Here is a 5,469-nt window from a genome sequence, read left to right as displayed (position 1 = left end):
TAAACAACAAATAAATACGGTCTTACATCTCCAGATGTTACAACAAATAAAAGCAAGAAAATATTGAGTAAGGCTTTTACAGCAATACTATCAAAGATTATTTAAGACGAAAGAAATATTATAATAGTAAAAACGTTTCGAAGAGGTATTTCAAAAAAACGTGGCCATTCTAATTGGACGCTTAATAAAATGCAAAGAAAATCAGGAAAGTTATTTATGAAAGGTAAGTAAAAAAAACACCTTTAGATTTGTCAGTCTAATTAACTGAAGCGGAAAAATAAGCTTTTCTATGTTATATTGTCTCTGACAAAAAATTAAGTTACCCCTTCAAAAATTACCTCAGAAAAACCAATTTCTTCTTATAAAAAAATACGAAGAACAAGAAAAGCATTGGCAAAATTATTTTTTATTAGTCATCGGAAAATGCCATCAAAGCAACGGAAAACATCTTTAAAGCGAAAAAAAAAAAAAAAAAATATATATATATATATATATATATTTTTTTTTTTTTTTTATATATATATATAAGAACCCAAACTGGTATCTTTCAACCAAACAGATAGGAAATCACTACTATGGTCTGTCAACGGCAAACACGATATACTCTACTTGAATAGAGAACCCAATGAGAACTTTTTTAAATATATCAAGTAAAGTGTGAAATTTAGCCCAATCGTGCCCGTTATCTACAAAATTCTCTCTCGACTCTTAAATTACGGTCTAGCAGCCTGTGTCGACTCTTGTCGAGACTGACGGAACCTGAAGTAATCAAAATTCATAGAGGCAACTGAAACTTAATATATCAATAAGGTAAGCGTCTATCCAGAACAAGGAGAAAAAAAAATGAAATTTTGTGTGCAATTGCATTTGCCTTCATATTAATCGAGGAAACTTTGGATTATAGAAATGGACTACCAATACACTTTCCAACAGATACTATCGTATTTAGTGAACCTTTTTCCAAAAACAATTAGCACATGCACACATTTATATTTTTGTTAACAATATTCTATCTTACAACATATTTGACTTACTAGGACGTATTTTCTTTCGGCGAAAAGATTGATTACACGCAAACGCTGATTTGGACAGCAAATAATTCAAGCAAACTTATGTTATAATGGGCTACAGCGTATAATTTTTTGGTACAATTGAGTGTGTTGCTGAATTCAAGAATTTATTGGTAATTATCGATCCCAAGGAAAGCTTGAAATAGAAATAAATGACTGAAAGTTGCTGTCATGATAGTAACGATAAGATAAGTGATATACATTTCAAAACATGTTAACAGTTCTCAAATTATAACATTCGGGTTTTCCATAAGTTCACAGCAGATCTCAATTTTTGATGCGCCACAGTTGATGGAAGTCAAAAAATGACTGTTCATTGTATTCTTAAAGTTATCTTCCAGTTTTCCTCTGTGTTCTGTTCGATTATACGTTTAAGTCCCCCAAAACCTTAAACATGAATATATCAAAAGTGTGTTTAAGATTAGTTTTGAAAAATATTCCTGAGAAGGACGATGTGCAACTCGAGCTGGTGAAGAAATTTCTGGGGTGCACACATCCAATACTATAGCCGATCGCACGGTTAGAAAGTAGTTCGTTTGTCTTTGAGCAGGTAAGTTCAACTTTAAAGACAAGATGCATATAGGTCAACCCTCTGATTAAAAAGCCCATAAAATTCTCATTTTATTCGTATAAAACCCGCATATAAATCTTCACTACATAATTAAAAATATAGAGGTATTCAAATAGATCATTTCGAGACATAACCACTAACGGTGACGTCAATATGGCAAACGTCTGGGTTCCTCGTGATTTGATCGATCATCAACTAGTGCACCACGTGTGCGCATCCGATCATCTTCTGAAATTGAAAGAGAAAAAACCCGCTTCTTGCAAGATGGTAACAAGTAGATGGATAATCTACAATAATGTCAGCCAGAGCAGGCCACAGTCGAAATGTAATAGTGCTTTTCAAAGGATAACTAAAGCCTAGGTTTTTCTAAAGAAGGTAATGCTGTGCTTTAGCTAAATTGTAGGCGAGAGTTCGTCTATGAGTTTTTCTCAAAAAACAAAAGTGTTACCTTGACTGAGTAAGGTAAATAGCTCAAGCATTTAAAGCAGTCCATATGAAAGCGCCTTGTAGGAGGAAGGCCAATAGGAGAGGAATCCTATTTCATTACAACGTGACTGGCCTTATACAAACCGTACGAACTTGATTTGGGTGTTTTGCCTCACCTAGCTTATAATCCTGACTTCGCTCCTTTCGATTATTATCTTTTACGATCCCCGCAATGATGAAGCGGATTTGGTATCTTTAGAAGATATAAAGAACCATATTGAGCATTTTATTGCAAATGAAGGACGTTTCGGCATTGTCGCGCAATGAAATCTTTTTTCATAAGTAAACAGAAAAATCAGAACTAGTGAAGCTGTAATAAAAACTATTGCGTCATTGCTATGGGAAAGCAGGAGTGTAAGTAGAGCAAAAATTCAACTTAATATATTACATTATAATAACTTGACCTACCGCATACCGCTGCCACTGTAACCAAGCTGACCGTAGAAGACCTTGTGGACTATTTGACGGACGTGTAGTGATCGCTCTCCTAGCATACAAAGCCATTACCCATCAGCGTTGGACCCCTTTTCCGTGCACCAAGTACGGGGCACCGCGCAATTTTTTTACTGCTTGAGAATGGTACACCATTATTTATGGTGCTAACCATTTATATACAATGAATCATGCTAGGACATTTCTTTGCAGAAAAAAAAAGCACGGTTGTTGTTAAGACCTCTTCCTAGTGTCTGCCACGGTAAATTCGCGTCTACTTGAGATGATTAGACGAGTGAGCATTTATTCCGGCGGTTCGCTATTCGAGATGGTTGCCTTCGATCGATAGCTTGCGCCCTGGTCTTGTGGTGCATCTCTTTGGTTTTCGTTCTTTTGTATTAAACTGTGTCTTTGAAATAAAGGGTATCCGTTTATCATATCAACGTAGAGAAGCCAGCATGCCTTTTAACTGTCTCTTGACTTCTTCTCTATGTTTTAATGATCGACCGTGAGAGGTGTCGCCGTGAATCCCGAAGCCCACTTGCCTCAAAATGCGCTACAGAATTGCTGCCTACAGTTTAATTCCGAACAAAAAAGTAGTTTGATTTCAAGACCAGGTGATGTTAGGAGCACGGCTTGTGTATGATTCACCAAGCGTTAAAGACGTCTGTAGTAGTCTGTTTCCTAAGGTCATACCATTCGCACTGGTTTTCCCAACATGCCTTAAAGGTCGCAATTCAACACGACAGGTTCACATTAGAAGCATGAATAGGTTGATTTGCCTCGTCTCGAGGATTAGTGTGAAATATTTTCGTTACCTAGGCAACTATGGGGCGTCGACAACAGCTCAGCGTAATGTGAGTTTTTTCTGCATAAGGTAACTCGGTCGATAGAACTTACACGCGCACAGATAATATTAAATGTGGTCGAGCCTCACCGTCGACTCTTTCAGTTAAAGATCGACGGCTGACGGTGTTCATTGCTTCCAGATGAACTGGGTTGCATGGTGAACGGCGTCGAATAGGTTCCTGTCAAAGGCGTCCAAACATGAAATCTTCAAGCGTATTGGCTCCTCAATTACACATGAATTAGGTGAAACCGTTTTATTATGCCGGCATGCTAACGAAGACATAGTTTTAAAATATCGTCCCACGATTGTGTTGGGTTAATACAATTAGTCAGATGGAAGACAAGGAGTCGTCGACCATCTCGTTGATTACGGTATCACATCATTCATACAGTGCCAGCCCGGTCTTTAACGTATTGGTGGCCCTGTGGTCGTCGCCAAGCGACAAATTCCACATGAAATTTCGTTCTCTTGCTGATGATGCTGCCGAACGCGACAAAGCATCAACTGTTACGTTATATGGCGTCGGTGTTCAATTACGGCCTATTATTTCTATGTGTTTGCTTATGGCTTAATTGCCATTGGTTTACGGCAAACATTCCCTCCTTATTACCAAGTTACGATTTTTTATAATGAAAGTCAACGATGTAGATTTCAGCCAAGCGGTCGTAGCATCCCTTTCTGCCGACTGGGTCAAAAGAGCATAATTGTGAACTTATGAAAGCACTGTTTCCGCCAATGAAATCGGCAGCCTAGAGTATGCATTCTTCGAAAAAAAGCATCGAATACAAAAGGGAGTACGATTTGGTAAGCGGCAATCTCACATAGAGATTTTTATTGCTAATCTATATTCTGGAATAAGTACGTAAAGGATATATTAAAATATCAAAGATAAAAAAAAAGCCTTAAAAACAGTGTGTTGAACAAGCCAAGGCTTTATACGATTTGTATTCCATATCCGCAGTCAAAATCGCGTAAGTTTTGTTTAAAATGTGTTAAAAATGTATTACACTCCTACAGGGATGGTACTTTCGTCATTGCTTACGTTCACCGTAGGTTGCCTTCGATATCTCAGAAATTTCAAAGGCTTATGATTAACTAAGTGCACTAACTAAGTGTTATTCGAAATAATTACAAAGGCTAACGAATCTTTCAATTTCATCTGCTGAAATGGTGGTAATGCTCTTAACTACAGTATAATTTGTCTTCTGGATTCATAGATCATCGTTCAGAGAAGCTTACGTTGCGCTCTTCAAGAAAGTATGACTAAGTGAGGCCACCTATGGTAAACTAGTTAACATTTATATCTGTAAACTCGCTACGAAGCTTTGAGTCGTGCGCTAAGCTACTCTGATAACTGTAGTACTATTCCTCCACCGTATTCATTTTCCAGTATTGGCTACTGCTTGGTATATGGCATACGTAGATTCCTTCAACTCATTCCTTCAGATTATTGGAAACAGACATGGAAATAGTGTCTTAAAAACACATTAACAGAAACGACGGGCGTCGTTGTTGTTTAAGATTGAGTAACTTGTAAGAATCTGTGCACATGTGGCACACACGTGTATATGTGATGTATCGACTGTTTTGTAAATAGCATTAGAAGTCTCAATACAACTTTTACTGCTCTAGAGGGGAACATAACATGAACGTTAGGGAAATATAGACAAACGAGTCAACATGCGATTTGTTTTGAAATCAGTAAAGTGTAAAATATAATGGATTTTATGTCCGTGTTTGTTGATTTAATTAAATTTATACTACTTACACAGGAAACATGCGTTTCCAGTTAACCTGTCCTTTTTCACTTAATTCATGAGATTATCCAGCATGCTACGCTTTCTGTAACTAATGGAACTATGCTTGCAGAACGCCAGGATTTTGTCTAAGGAATATTATAGTTGTTAACGGAGTGGAGCCTGCAAGAAAGAAAAGGCGCGTCATTCCTTATAAATCACTCACTCGCAACGTTCCGAACTTCTATAGATGAAAAAATGTTAATAAATATCTTTGCTACTGATGTGAACTTTTCTTACAGTCTACAAAGACAACCTATATAT

General features: G+C 37.1%; 1 long non-coding RNA gene across 2 annotated transcripts in view; it reads right to left on the bottom strand.

The window, feature by feature from the left end:
* Positions 1-536: 536 nt before the first annotated feature.
* The window catches only part of LOC147755105 (uncharacterized), a 17,537-nt gene continuing 12,604 nt past the window's right edge, over positions 537-5,469 (bottom strand). Inside the window, exons 4-6 of one of the 2 annotated variants that reach the window (XR_015329598.1) lie at positions 5,178-5,328; positions 2,536-3,281; positions 537-1,869 (exon numbers count right to left, since the gene is read on the bottom strand). This is a non-coding gene — a long non-coding RNA (uncharacterized LOC147755105). The remainder of the gene's footprint in view (positions 1,870-2,535; positions 3,282-5,177; positions 5,329-5,469) is intronic. The other variant, XR_015329597.1, reaches the window with a different exon arrangement.

Source organism: Varroa destructor, unplaced genomic scaffold (assembly GCF_002443255.2).
Source record: "Varroa destructor unplaced genomic scaffold, Vdes_3.0 BEIS01000006.1, whole genome shotgun sequence".
NCBI classification, from domain to species: Eukaryota; Metazoa; Arthropoda; class Arachnida; order Mesostigmata; family Varroidae; genus Varroa; species Varroa destructor.
This window is presented reverse-complemented; position numbering and strand designations above follow the sequence as displayed.